The sequence below is a fragment of the Eulemur rufifrons genome, chromosome 30 (assembly GCF_041146395.1).
Source record: "Eulemur rufifrons isolate Redbay chromosome 30, OSU_ERuf_1, whole genome shotgun sequence".
NCBI classification, from domain to species: Eukaryota; Metazoa; Chordata; class Mammalia; order Primates; family Lemuridae; genus Eulemur; species Eulemur rufifrons.
In genome coordinates, this window is record NC_091012.1 from 107659071 (window position 1) to 107673366 (window position 14296).

Sequence of the window (14296 nt, forward strand, 5' to 3'; positions counted from 1 at the left end):
TTAGAATAGGTAATTTACAAGCAACAGAAATTTATTTCTCACACTTCTGGAGGCTGGGAAGCCCAAGATCAAGACACCAGCAGATTCAGTGTCAGGTGAGCATTCACTCTCTGCCTCAAAGATGGCACCTTCTTGCTGCATCCTCACATGGAGGAAGGAGCAAATAGACTACATCAAGGCTCTTTTATAAGGGCCCTAATACCATTCATGAGGGCTGCCAAAGGCCCCTCCTCTCAATACTATTGTATTGAAGATTAATTTTCAACATATGAACTTTGTGGGAATACAAACATTCAGATGATTACACCTGCCTGTCTTGATAGCCCTTTGCCCCTCTTCTTTGTCATATAATCCCTCTATGCAAAAAGAGTGGGCTCAGTGCCTTTCCTTCCTCCTGTCCTGGAGAACTCATGTCCTGGCCTTCCATACAACAAAATTATTTTCTTAAGCTCATGGAAGAAATATTAATACAAAGATCTGAGCCTGTTTTAGTCAAAATAGAATTGAGCTATGATGTGGTAATAAGCAACCCCCAAATCTTGGAGGATTAACACATAAAGTTTATTTCCTGAACACATAAAGTTTATCATAGATCAGATGAACCATCAGTGTAACTGTCTTCCATGACATGACCCAGGAATGTGGGCTGCTTCAATCTTGCTGCTCCACCATTTTAATGCACCACTCTAGGCTCACCACTGAAAGGAAAGATTGAATGGCAGAATTTCATTGTCAGTACAGAAGAGACACTCATTACTTCACCTCATGGTTCATTAGCCAGTAATAGATGCATGGCCTCATTAAATTCAAGAAGCTCAGTAGGGTATTGGTAAACACTAGAAATATCTACTAGGAGCTTTCCATGTTGGGTCGTTGATATGCTAAAGGAATTTATAAAAATTTCTCCCTCTCCCCAAAGCCTGATTTTCCTAGGGATGCTATTGTTTTCCTAGGGATGCAAATAAAAATTTAATTTGATCCCTGATGCTGAGAAATGATAATAAGAGTTCTCCTGGTGGGTGTATCTATTCTTCCTCTGAAACACTGAAACGCAGTGCTCTGATAAGCAGGAAATATCTAGACCTTAGTTGTAGAATGTGCAAATACATGAAATGTTTCAAAAATATGATCTCATTTCACAATGATATTAAAATATAACATTAGGGCTGGGTACAATGGCTCAAGCCTGTAATCCCAGCACTTTGGGAGGCCGAGGCAGGAGGATTGCTTGAGGCCAGAAGTTCTAGACCAGCCTGAGCAAAAATAGCAAGATCCTATTTCTACAAAAAATAAAAAATTAGCCAGTGTGGCGTTGCATCCCTGTAGTCCCAGCTACTCAGGAGACTGAGGCAGGAGGATTACTCGAGCCCAGGATTTTGTGTTTGCAGTGAACTATGATGATGGCACTGCACTCTAACCCAGGCGACAGAGTAAGACCCAGTCTCAAAAATAAATAAAATAAAGTAAAATAAAACATTAGACTTTTGTAATACTTGGTAAATGATGTTCATTCTAGAGCAGAAAAAAGGGCAAAGTTAGCTGAGTTTAGGAAAAAAAAAAAAGAAAGAAAAGCATTTACTTTCCTAATTGCAAAGTAAAAGAAATCCTAATATACAGATAATATGTAAGCAAATGAAATCCTCTTCCATCCCTGTTGCAAAAATTCATTCAGTGAGTAACTATGAATTAGAAATTGAAAACAGCTGGTATCTAAGTATAGCATTCTGAATATGGGCTTTTGGGTTGACTGTTTCTAAATATGTCATACCCTTTGAAGAAGTCAACGTGGTTATCTCTTTCTGGCAAGTGCATTATTTAGAAACAATTGGGCAGTAAACTTCTAAAAAATAGGTTAGAAGTCTTTAATACGAACAGTGATGTTTAGCCTATTTGATAAAGGCTCAGGGAAGCACTTTGAATACTGTTAACATGTAAAGCAGTTTGTACACGATGAACCTCCATAAGGCACAATGTTCACAGATTTACCTGTGAAACCACATGCTTCACCCTCTCAAATATTTATCCTACCAAACTTAATTGGACCAAAGCAGATAAAACTGTTCAAGCATGGGAACCAGTAATTGTTTGTAATTCATAAAGAGGATTATGCACATTCAACACTTTCAGAGAAACTACCTGTCTGAAAAGGAACATAGTCACAACAAAATGTTCTACAAATATGCACTTTTTAATAGTCTACTTACCTATAGGAATACTGCAAGCATCAGTGCCCTGAGGAAGTGGTGATGAGAATTCTTGCCCATACCCATCAGTACCATACAAAATTTCCGGGGTTGCACTCCAGCTCTAAACTCATACAGCGAGTATCAGATTTCACTTCTAAAGCTTTATTTTCATGCCAGCCAATTAAATCAGTTAGGGTCATCTATGCCCTACTAAAGTTGGAACAAGACCTATTTCTAGGTCTTCCATACTGACAAATTTCCCAAAGGGATCCATTGGAATAATAGTTGAAATTGTCTTTTGTGATATCATGATTAATAATAAGAAATATATGTGTGTATATATATGTGTGTGTGTAGATATATATACATATACATATATATATATATATATATATATGTCTTTATACCTGGTTCTTGGCACAGAACTCCTAAACAATCAGCAGTAAACTTGTATAAGATACGGGTGCTAGGTGCATCTTTTAATATTTGGCCTTTGACCCCAGTTCCTGAAAGAACTCCTAATCCCTTGAAATTTTCCGGATGATAGGAGTATCTTTTGCATTAATGAGGTGACTCTTGTTCTTGGCCAAGGGCTAGAAGACCAAGCCATGATTAGAAACTTGAAACTTTTGGCTCCCCTCCCCATCCTCTGAGGAGGGGAGTGGGGCTGGAAATTGAGTTAATAATAAATCATGCCTCATGATGAAGCTTCCATAAAAATCCCTCATTTATGAGGTTTGGAGAGCTTCTAAGATAAAGAACATATCCATGTGCCAGGAGGGTGATGCACCCCAATTCCATGAGGACAGAAGCTTCTGTGTTTGGGACCCTTCTGAACCTTATCCTATGTACCTCTTCATCTGTCTATTCATATGGATTCTTTGTAATATCCTTTGCAATAAATGGGTAAACATAAAAAAAAGTGTTTTTCTGAGTTCTGTGAGCTTCTCTAGTAAATTACTGAACCTAAGAAGGGGATCATGGGAGCCCCTGATTTGTAGCCAAGTCAGACAGAAGTTATTTATGGGTAACCTAGAAACCTACTACTTACAATTGGCATCTGAAGATGGGGGCAGTCTTGCAGGACTGAGCCCTTAATCTGTGGAGTCTGCACTAACTTTGGTTAGTGTCAGAAGTAAACTGAATTGTAGGACACACAGCTGGTGTCAGAAAGTTTGTTAGTGTGAGAAACTCCCACACATTTTGGTAACCAAAAGTGTTGTGAGAGTATAGAGGAGGAAAGACGGTTTGTTTTTCCTATAAACAGCCTTCCACTATGTGCATCAATACAAGCCTAAGATCCAAACAATAGAGCGAACTGTGTATATATGAGATTAATCCATTCATGAATTCATCTAGTAAATTTTAATTGGACATCTACTAGGTACCAGGTATTGTTTATGGGCACCTTCTGGACTCAAGACTAATGGGCAGACCAGTGCTGGCCACAAAACAATAATGTGTGCCTTATATAGTAAGCAAATGAGAGTAAATAAGTTATTTTTCAATACCAGTTAATTGCTTAGCTGGCAGACTTCTCTGGAGCAGTAAGAATAGAAATGCTATAAAAAAATAAACAAAATAAATTTTGCCATTCAGAGAAATGGACAGTGGGATATTCTGTATGTGGCTGACATGAAGCCATCTGGGAGCATTTATTCATACAGAGAAACTAATGATATCACTGAAACACCACGACAAGAAATTTCTTCAATATGTACAATGAGGCTTTAAGTAAATAAACCATGAAAACATCACATTTAAGAATAACAGAAAATGCCACAAACTGGAGATGTTTTGGGAGATACTGTGAATTTAGGAGGAGGCTTTAGGAGAATTCACAATGGCAGTGAATGCTGATGCATTCACTACACATCTGCAGGGACTTCATTCTTCAGGACAGAAAGATATGCTTCACACCAGTTGTGACTCTATTATCTCACCATTAACTCTAGAATTTATAAGAGTGCAGAATCATCGCCCAGATCCAACACAGAGTTGACACTATTCCAAACCCGCAAGCCATTCCAAGGCCACTGTGGGGACTTTAGGATCCTGAAAATTATCCTTAATTGGTTTCCTTTTGTCATCAGTGGACAATAGATGGTAAAAGGTAACATTTATACCTGTCAGGGACAACCCACCAGGGATCAGGCTTCCTTGGAGTCAGCACTCAGAAAGACACTCCTTTTGAGGAGTTAAAAACTATAATTTGGTTGGAAGAAGGATATGCATTCATCTCGAGGTCAACCTGAATGTTTTACAGATTTGTGTATTAATTAGGTTCACAAATACACAGCTTCCTTCCCCCCATCATCATCTTGAAGTGACCTTCACCAAATTCTGAGTGTGGATTGAGTTTCTCTTCACTTCTATTCCACAAGATTTCTTCCTCAGTGAATACCTATTTTCTGACTGGGGATTTAAGTTTTCCACTCAGACATATTGCACAGAAATGGGTCTTGTGTCTGTACCACAGTCTGCTCTTCTGAGTTTGGCTATAGACAAATATTCTCTAAAAATCAGGACAAAAGGACAGAAGGAATGAGTCAAATATCCAGCTGTCCCAGGACTACTGAAAAAGAATCATCTCAAACATAAGCACCATATGAAACCTGTGAAATGACTACTGTTTTCCAACTTCATTCTTGTTCATATTCTGGGTATTTTAACCCTCCCAAATCCAATTTACCTTCTTTACAGATTAAAGAGGTATCTTATGAGCATTCAAACCTTTTCTTTCTTCTTCTCTTCTCCAACCTGGGGGGTAAACTGGGCTAACAGAACCTTCATAAATCTGATGGCCACTGGAGCTTTAACAACCATGTATGCCTTGATGACCTCAAGTAGGGAAGAAGAGGGCTTTAACTGGCTTCCAGTTGCCATCAGAAAGACCTGTCATTTACAAGCAGTTCTAAGTGTGCTTAGGAAGTGATATGTGACTGGTCAGTCACTAATCAAAGGTTTTGATTCCAAATCACAGAATTCAATTAATGTTATGGGGTAGAGTGAGAAAAGGAAAAATATAACTTTCCCATCTCACCACTCTAAGACATGTCAAAAGATGGGCATGTCTGCCTCTCTGTTTGCCTCATTTAGAATAATTTCTACAAATCTTTTCTTACCCTGTTTTTCCTGATGATTTCTGAAATGTGGTGTTCAGTATGCCTGGAAAAGACATTTATTTTTCAATTTCTCATTCTAATGCATAAACATGCTTGTTAGATATTCTGCTCATTTTTATAAGATTTTGATGACATTCAGGTTAACTTCTTAACACGTCTTTATGATTTTTCAATGACTGAGATGGATGTTAGTATGGCCAAGAAAATTCAGAGTAAGAGCAGCAAGTTAAGCTAAGGTCAAAGGCTAAATTGTACATTTCTTGGTTAATGTTCAGCTGACAAAGGCAGTACCAATCCCACTCTTTCTAGGGAATAGAAAATTTCCAGTCTCTTGTGTGTGTTTTTAAGTAATCTAATATGCTTGAGGTTTATTTTTTCTTAGTAATAATGCTCCTAGCTCAGTCTGGGATTGGGTGCCTAAATGATAATCTTTGAGAAAATCATAAGGTGAACCACTTGGATAAAGACAGAAGATAGCCAAGGATTTCATTACTGATTATCACCAATATCACAAAGGTTAAATATGACCAAGGTTCTAATAGATGTCTAGACCCTCTATCAATTTTTCCAAATCCAATAATGTGGATGGAACACTGGTTTCTCCCATCTACTAACCAGGCCTGACCCTGCTTAGCTTCTGAGGTCAGACGAGATCAGGTGCGTTCAGGGTGGTATGGCCATAGATGGAACACTGGTTTCTAAATGTGGATGGTATGGTTGTTGCTGTGCATGCTCTGATTACATCTGGATTCTAAGGAGGAAAGCTTGGGACATAGGGTTGGAATTTAAGTGATTATGTCCCCTCTCAATACTAGTACCTTCATTTTCTGTGACTGAAGCTAGCAACTTTGTGCCACCATTAGAATCTCATTTAGCTTGTGCTTCTCCTTCTTCCTCCCTTCCTCCATCACTGTGTCCCAAAGGAACTTATTTTCCTACTGGAGCAATTTTCACTGATACAATGGATATAATTTTGGAGCCTTTGATGGAAGGACTTGAAAGAATCATTAACTTCATTTTGCTTCATTTGTTTTCCAAGTCAAAGAATCCCAAAGAGAACTGCTGTGAAAAATAAGAGCATCTTAATTGACTACCCTGAAGCTACGCATTTCAGACTTCACAGTCAAAAAGGCTGGACTATTCCTTGATGTTGGATTCATTCAAAAATTCAAGTATTATCTAAGGTTGGAGTTCTCCCAGCTTGCACCAAGTTCTACCCTTCCTTTCTCTCCTCCAATTGTCTTCCTTTGAGCATTGACCCTCCCATTGCAGTTTAGAACCCTACTCTGTCCAGGGAACAGAAGATTTCAAGCCTCTTTTTTGAATATTTTTAAGCAATCTTATTTGCTTGAGATTTACTTTTTCTTAGAAACTTTTAGCTTACTAATTAGGGGTTAAAAAAGAGTCTACCTGAATAAGTAGTATTTTGCCAATTGCCTAATTAGCACATGGCATCTTCTTCATTGGGTTCAAACACTGGCTGCACCACTTACTAGCTGTGTGACCTCTTGCAAGTTACTTAACTTAGTTTGTTTATTTATATAATGAGGATAAAAACACTAATGCCTACATCATTGTAATGTTGTAAGGATTAGTTTTTTAAATTGTGTTTATGTCTTTATTATAGTTTGCATTTTTCAGTTTAAAATTAGAGCACTTTTGAAAAATATCTTCCATATCTTTTTATTCTTTTTGGTTCTATTTTAAATGGTATGGCTTTCTTAATTATATTTTTAGAATGTTCATAGCAACTGCACAGAAATATAATTGATATTTGTATCTTTTTATTTATTTATCTATTTTTCATTTTTTATTTTGTTGAAGGATTAAGTGACCTTAACTTGAAAGAATTTAAAATGGTGACCAGCATATAGGCAACACTTAATATGTGTTACTGCTATTACTATTAGTAATAGGATGATTATAATTTCTAATACTTTCAAGGTAAAAGTAGGCTTTCAATGTACTAGCTTTTTGCATTAACATAAACTATGAATATAGGCTGCATACCCATGAAAAATAAAATATGCACTGACATTTTAATTTGTGTTCTACATTTCTTATAAAATTAAGAATATGCAAGAGTTTTCAAAAGCCAAATCTTAAGAAATGGGACATGGGACACTTGTATTTACAAGAAAAGAATGATGACAGATTAGTTATAAAAATTTACATATAAAAAGGCTTAGTGTAATTACCAAATGCTTGGAATTGCATGACCTAAGAGAGAAAGCCACATAGGTTATTTATGCAGAGTTTAGTGTGTATGTGTGTGTGTGTGTGTGTGTGTGTGTATGTATTGGATATGTGTAAGTTAAACATAGATAGTATAATAACTATTGTCAGGTATTTTTATACTTAACAACTCTGTGAGATCTTTGGTTATAGAAACATAACTTAAGGCCTAAATAGGTTAAGTATCTAAACAGAAGTCTTCATAATCTAGTATTCATTATGCTAACTGAAGCCCAGTACTCTTTCCACTCTATAGTAATTGCAACTGTACTAGGGAAACAGGATAGATTAGAACAAGATAGATATGGTTCCTGCTCTCTCAAAACTTCCAATTTAGCAGAGACAAATTTGAAAATTAGAAGTGTTAAAAAGAATTAAAAGGAGAACTGCTAGGTAGCTGAGGGCAGTGGTGGTCACCAAGCTGCCAGTCTTCCACTCTATCTTCCTAAAACAATATCAAATAACAAGATGGTAAATGTCAATTTATACAAAAACCGTTTACCCTCAGCACAACTTGAAGACATAGAATGCCAAAACTTCAAAGTTATTGTAGGTAAATAAAAACTTACAATCACCAAACCCCAGTGTAATCTCCCATGCTACCACCTCAACCCCACCCTTTCTAGCCACAAGGCAAAAGGAGAAAAATATGCGGAAGACAGAAAAGGAAGCTAAGGAGGGAGCCTACGATTGATTCAAGATCAGATTCAGAAAGATTAAGTCTACCCTAAGTCTGAATATTTTAAAAAAGCATCTGACTAGATTAGAGCCTGTATCACAGGGAAGAGATTTTAAAGTATCTATGATTTAAAGGAGCAATCTTTGAAACATGTAGCTTCCGAAAGACAAAAAGTCAATAAAGAAGAAAGAAACCCCTTTGCAATTAGATGATGAAAGAAAAAGAAACCGGCCGGGCGCGGTGGCTCACGCCTGTAATCCTAGCACTCTGGGAGGCCGAGGCGGGTGGATCGCTGGAGGTCAGGAGTTCAAGACCAGCCTGAGCAAGAGTGAGACCCCGTCTCTACTAAAAATAGAAAGAAATTATTTGGACAACTAAAATATATATACAAAAAATTAGCCAGGCATGGTGGCGCATGCCTGTAGTCCCAGCTACTCGGGAGGCTGAGGCAGTAGGATCGCTTAAGCCCAGGAGTTTGAGGTTGCTGTGAGCTAGACTGAGGCCACGGCACTCACTCTACCCTGGGCAACAGAGTGAGACTCTGTCTCAAAAAAAAAAAAAAAAAAAGAAAAGAAAAAGAAACCGAAGGGGGAAATGTAGGGTACTACAGAACAAAAGAGAATCATAAAACTAGAGGACATGCAGTCCTTTCCATCCCCATCTAAACAAATAAACAAATCTGTTTACAATGTCTAGATGTTATGTAAACAGAAAGGGCATCACTAAACTAGGAATCTTGTGAAACATCCCAATGCCATAAAAATGAACAAAGTGAAATCAGCAAATCCATACAGAACTATGCTAAAAAAATCAGAAAACAAACTTTCATACAAATGAAGAAATTTCACACATATCAAGAAAAGTCTCTGTGAAAAACAACCACAAAGCAGAAGAAAACTGTAAGAATTAAATATAATTAACCATAGTTGAGGATATGAAAAACCACCTTGTAAGAAATTAAAAAACTAAGAAAAGAAATGGTCAAAAACTAGAGAGATATGAAAAAAGAGTTGTCTTAATTCAGGAAAGAAATAAGGAATCAATTATAAGGTACCCAAGGGAAAATAAATTTAATAAGTGAAATTTAATAAGGGTCATAGAAAAAAGATAAGAAAACAGCCCAGATAATGAAAAGACAAAGAAAGGAATAAAACGGATCAGAGATAAAGTAGTGAAAATGAATGACAAAAAGAGTAAGAATCATATTCATATCATTGGAGCCTGCCTACCACAGTCAGTTAAAACCATCCATAAATTGATTATAGCCTTGTGGGGCATCCTGAGCTAGAGGCTCCCAGCCAGTCCATGCCAGTATTCTTGTCCCTCAAAAGCTGCATGATAAAAATGTCTATGGTTTTAAGCCCCTAAGTTTTGGGGTGATTTTCTACATAGAAATAGATAATGAGTACATATTTTGGTACCTGGAAGTCTTGGACTGCCATAACAAATAAGTAAAAATGTGGGCATGGCATTGGAACTGGGCAGAGAATTTTGAAGACGGTGTTAGTAAAGGTTTAAAGTGCTTTGAACACATTAAAATTTGGACTTTGAGGAAGATACTAATGAGGGCTTAAGGGAAAGTGAGAAAAATGTTATTGGAATCTCAAAGGAAGGGAATTCTTATAATGTAGTGGCAGAATCAATGTAGCTGTTACCTGCAGTTATGTGGAAAGTACAAAATATGCCTAATAATCACTGGATGATCTAGCTATGACTATTTCTAAGAAAAGTGTTGAAGGTGCCACCTGGTTTCTTCATGCTACTTATAATAAAATGTGAGAGGGGAGAGATAAATTGAGGGAAGGGTAGTATTAAAAAAAAAAGAGCCAGGACTTATGGCTTTGAAACTTCTCAGCCTCTCCAAATGGCAAATAATGTTAAAAACTAAAATGTGTTATATATGTACCATGTAGTTCTACTCAGCCACAAAACACAATGGTGATCTAGCACCTCGTGTATTATCCTGGATGGAGCTGGAGCCCATTCTACTAAGTGAAGTATCCCAAGAATGGAAAAACAAGCACTCACCATCAAATTGGTATTAACTGATCAACACTTATGTGCACATATAGTAGTAACATTCATCGGGTGTCGGGCAGGTGGCAGGGGAGAGGGGGGGATCGGTATATTCACACCTAACAGGTGTAGTGTGCACTGTCTCGGGGATGGACATGCTTGAAGCTCTGACTTGGGTGGGGCAAAGGCAATGTATGTAACCTAAACATGTGTACCCCCGTAATATGCTGAAATAAAAAAAAATTAGTAAAAAAAAAAAAGAAAGAAATGGCTTTTAAAGAAAGATCAAATCCAGGGCACTTCCAGGAAAACACTGTCTAAAAATAAAGAGTGTAACTGTAAAATCACTAGTTAAAATTTAAGAAGTATCAAAAATTCTATTTAGATCCTCAAAGTTATATTCAGTCACATAAGTCTCTTTAAAGAGATTATGGGTACTTTTAAACAGATTCTTTAAATCAAAAGCTTAAGGGTATTGTCCCACAGCCCTATGGGTTCCTGCACAAGGTAGGGAAAGATTTATCTTAAAGAGATATTGCAAGTGTGGCTTTTCTCTAATGGAGTAAACCCCAATGAAATTTACAGGAGACTCAAAAAGTTATTGATAAAACTATATCAGCAAACACATTGCAAGTATGGACTGAAAGGGACAGAGAGAAAACAAAATAAAAAGAAGTTCTTGGATCTCCAAAATTTTACTAGTAGGTAGCAGACTGAGGAAACCACTCAGTTGCAAATGCTGACTCAGAGGGCTGAACCAAAAGCTAGTCACGTGGAACAAAGCCCCCAGGCCTAATCAAGGAACATCTAACATTTGCCTCATTGGATTTCAGAATTCCTATGTGTCTGTGATTCCTTTTTGCTTCCCATTTCCCCCCTTTTTATTTTTTTTTTTATTTTTTTTTTTTTTTGAGACAGAGTCTCACTCTGTTGCCCAGGCTAGAGTGAGTGCCGTGGCGTCAGCCTAGCTCACAGCAACCTCAAACTCCTGAGCTCAAGCGATCCTCCTGTCTCAGCCTCCCGAGTAGCTGGGTCTACAGGCATGCGCCACCATGCCCGGCTAATTTTTTCTATATATATTTTTAGCTGTCCATATAATTTCTTTCTATTTTTAGTAGAGGTGGGGTCTCGCTCTTGCTCAGGCTGGTCTCGAACTCCTGAGCTCAAACGATCCGCCCACCTCGGCCTCCCAGAGTGCTAGGATTACAGGCGTGAGCCACCGCGCCCGGCCTCCCCCCTTTTTAAATAGAAATATCTACAGTGTTTATTCTATGCCTGTCCCACAATCATATGTTGGATGTGTTTGTAGGAAGATAATATGTCTCTTTAGTTTTACAGGTCTATAACACAAGAGGAACTACACCCAATTAGCTACACCTGCACTTGATTTAGATGATGAGATTCTGAACTTTGAGCTGGTATTGCAATGGTTATGAATTTTGAGGACCTTGAGAGTAGGTGAATGTATTTTGCATGTGGGTGGGAGAGTTAGAAGGTGAACTGTGGTAGGCAGCCTCTAAGTTGCCCCCAAAGATCCCAGCCTCCTGGTATTCAAGCCTTTGTGTAATTCCCTCCACTTGAATGTAGGCTGAACTTACTGATTAACAACTAATGAATAGCATATGGCAAAAGTGATGAGCTGTCACTTCTAAGATTAGATTACAAAAAGATTGTGGCTTCTGTCTTACTCTCTCTCACTGTCTTGCTCACTTGTTCAGAGAGAAGCCAGATGCCATATTGTGAGCTTCCCTGTAGAGAGGAACACATGGCAGGAAACTGAAATCTCTAGGCAACAAAGAGGAAGGCTTGACAACAACTTGAAGAGCTTGGGAGTGAATCCTCTAAGTGTTGAACCTTGAGATAATGGTAGCCTGGCCAAAAAATTAATTGCAGCTTTGTGGCAAACCATGAGCCAGAAGATGTGAGCTAAGGGACTCTCCCCGATTTCTGACCTAAAGAAACTATACCATAATAAATGTTTGTTGTTTTAAGCTGCTAACTTGTGGAGTTATTTGTTTAGCAATAAATAATGATGTCACACAAGAAACACTACCTGAAAATATGGCATCTTGGCATACTGAGTATTTTAAGCTGAAAAAAATTGAAAACGATGCAGAAGAAGGAAGGTCTCTCGGACCTTCTCCCGTCCCTTCTCTCTTAAAGTGGGTCATAGAAACTGAAATTTCCCTTGCCTTTTCTTCCCTGAAGCAGGCTATAAAACCTAGGAAAGTTACTCTCTGACCTTCTCCCTCCCTCCTACCTTGATGACCCTCGTGGAACAAGTAGCTTACCCTACACCACGAGGGAAGTAATGTCACATAGAGAGGCCAAGAAGAATCTGACAAGTAGGCCTTTCTACATTTGCCTAGTTTATTATTATTAGATCATACCCTTTTGTCCTCCAATTATACTTCTGCACCACTGTTCATAAAAATATGGGTTTGGAGGGGTCATTTTTGAAGGCTCCCATGTCATGTAAAACTTATATTAAGTAAACTTTTTATGCTTTTCTCTTGTTAATCTGTATTTTTATAGGAGTCTCAGCCATGAATCTAGCAATGGGAAAGGAAAATATACTACTCTCCCCCCCCTGCAATAACTAATAAATTCATTTATTAAAAGAAAAATATTTTAAATTTTCTCTTTTCTCGCAAAACACAACCCAACTATATGCCATAGATGTGAGACATGTCTACAATTAAGAAATTTAGAAAGGCAAAAATGAAGGAATGAGAAAGGTATACTGGCAAATGGAAACACAAGGAGAGCAGGCATAGAGATGCGGACATTAGCAAAGTTTAATCTAAGCCCCAAAGCATTAAATGTGACAAAAATTGACATTTTTATGCTAAAATCAATAATATAAAATGAAACTATAATGTGTGTGAACATTTATGCATTAAATTTCACAGCATCCACATTTACAAAACAAAAACGGTAAGATATGCAAGAAGATATATAGAAACACACTAATAATGAAAGATGTTACTACAGTACTCTCAGTGCAAGATAGGTCAAATGAACAAAAAAATAAGGCATACCTTACCTAAAGAATGTAATTAATAAGGTAGATCTTACGAATGTATAGGAGCCATACATCCTGATACACCTTCTGCTCAAGCACCTGTTGACACATTCACAAAATTTGATCATTTAGTCATAAGGAAAACATCAGTAATTTGCATTATGTAGAAATATTATAAATAACATATCTGATCAAAATACAATAAAACTGGGACTTACTAACAGAAACAAATAAGCAAACAAACAAATTAGCGCTTCTATCTGAAAAGGAAAAATTGTTCTATTAAACAACTTCTGGGTGAAGAGGAAATACAGACTGAAATGACAGAATGTATGAGAATAAAGACAAAGACAATGAAAACAGTACATATCAGAATCTATGGGATATATTTAAAGGAGTGATTACAGAAAAATTAATAAGTTTTTTAAAAAACTAGGACAAGAACAAATAAACCAAAAGAAAACACAAGGAATGAAACTATAAAGGTAAAAGCAGAGGTTAAGGATAGGAAACAATAGACCTCATTAGTAAATCAAAATCACTTCATTAAAAAAAAACAGAATCACCACTAGCCGACTTGTCTAAGAAAAGAAGGGATAAAGCACAAATATACCAATTAAGAAATGACAAGAAGCAAATGATTGTTGAAACAGAAGAAATTTTTCTCTATAGAAATGAATTGGAAAATTAGGATGAAATGGATAATTTCCTAGGGAAATATATATTACTAAAATATACCCAATTAAAATTAGAAAGCTTAAAACAGACCAATTTCCATAGAAGAGATAGAATCATCAAAGAATAACCCCACCAAAAAGAAAAAGGCCCAGATGTTTTCCCACGAGAATTCTATCAAACCCTTAAAGATAAGATAGTTCCAATGTTCTACATATTGTTTCAGAGCACAGAGAATAAAGGAAAGCTTCTTAATTACTTTTATGATGCAAAACCTGATAAAGTCAGTACAAGAATGAAAATAATATACCGTGACTGAGTGGAATTTATTCCAGGAATATGGGTCAATATTAAG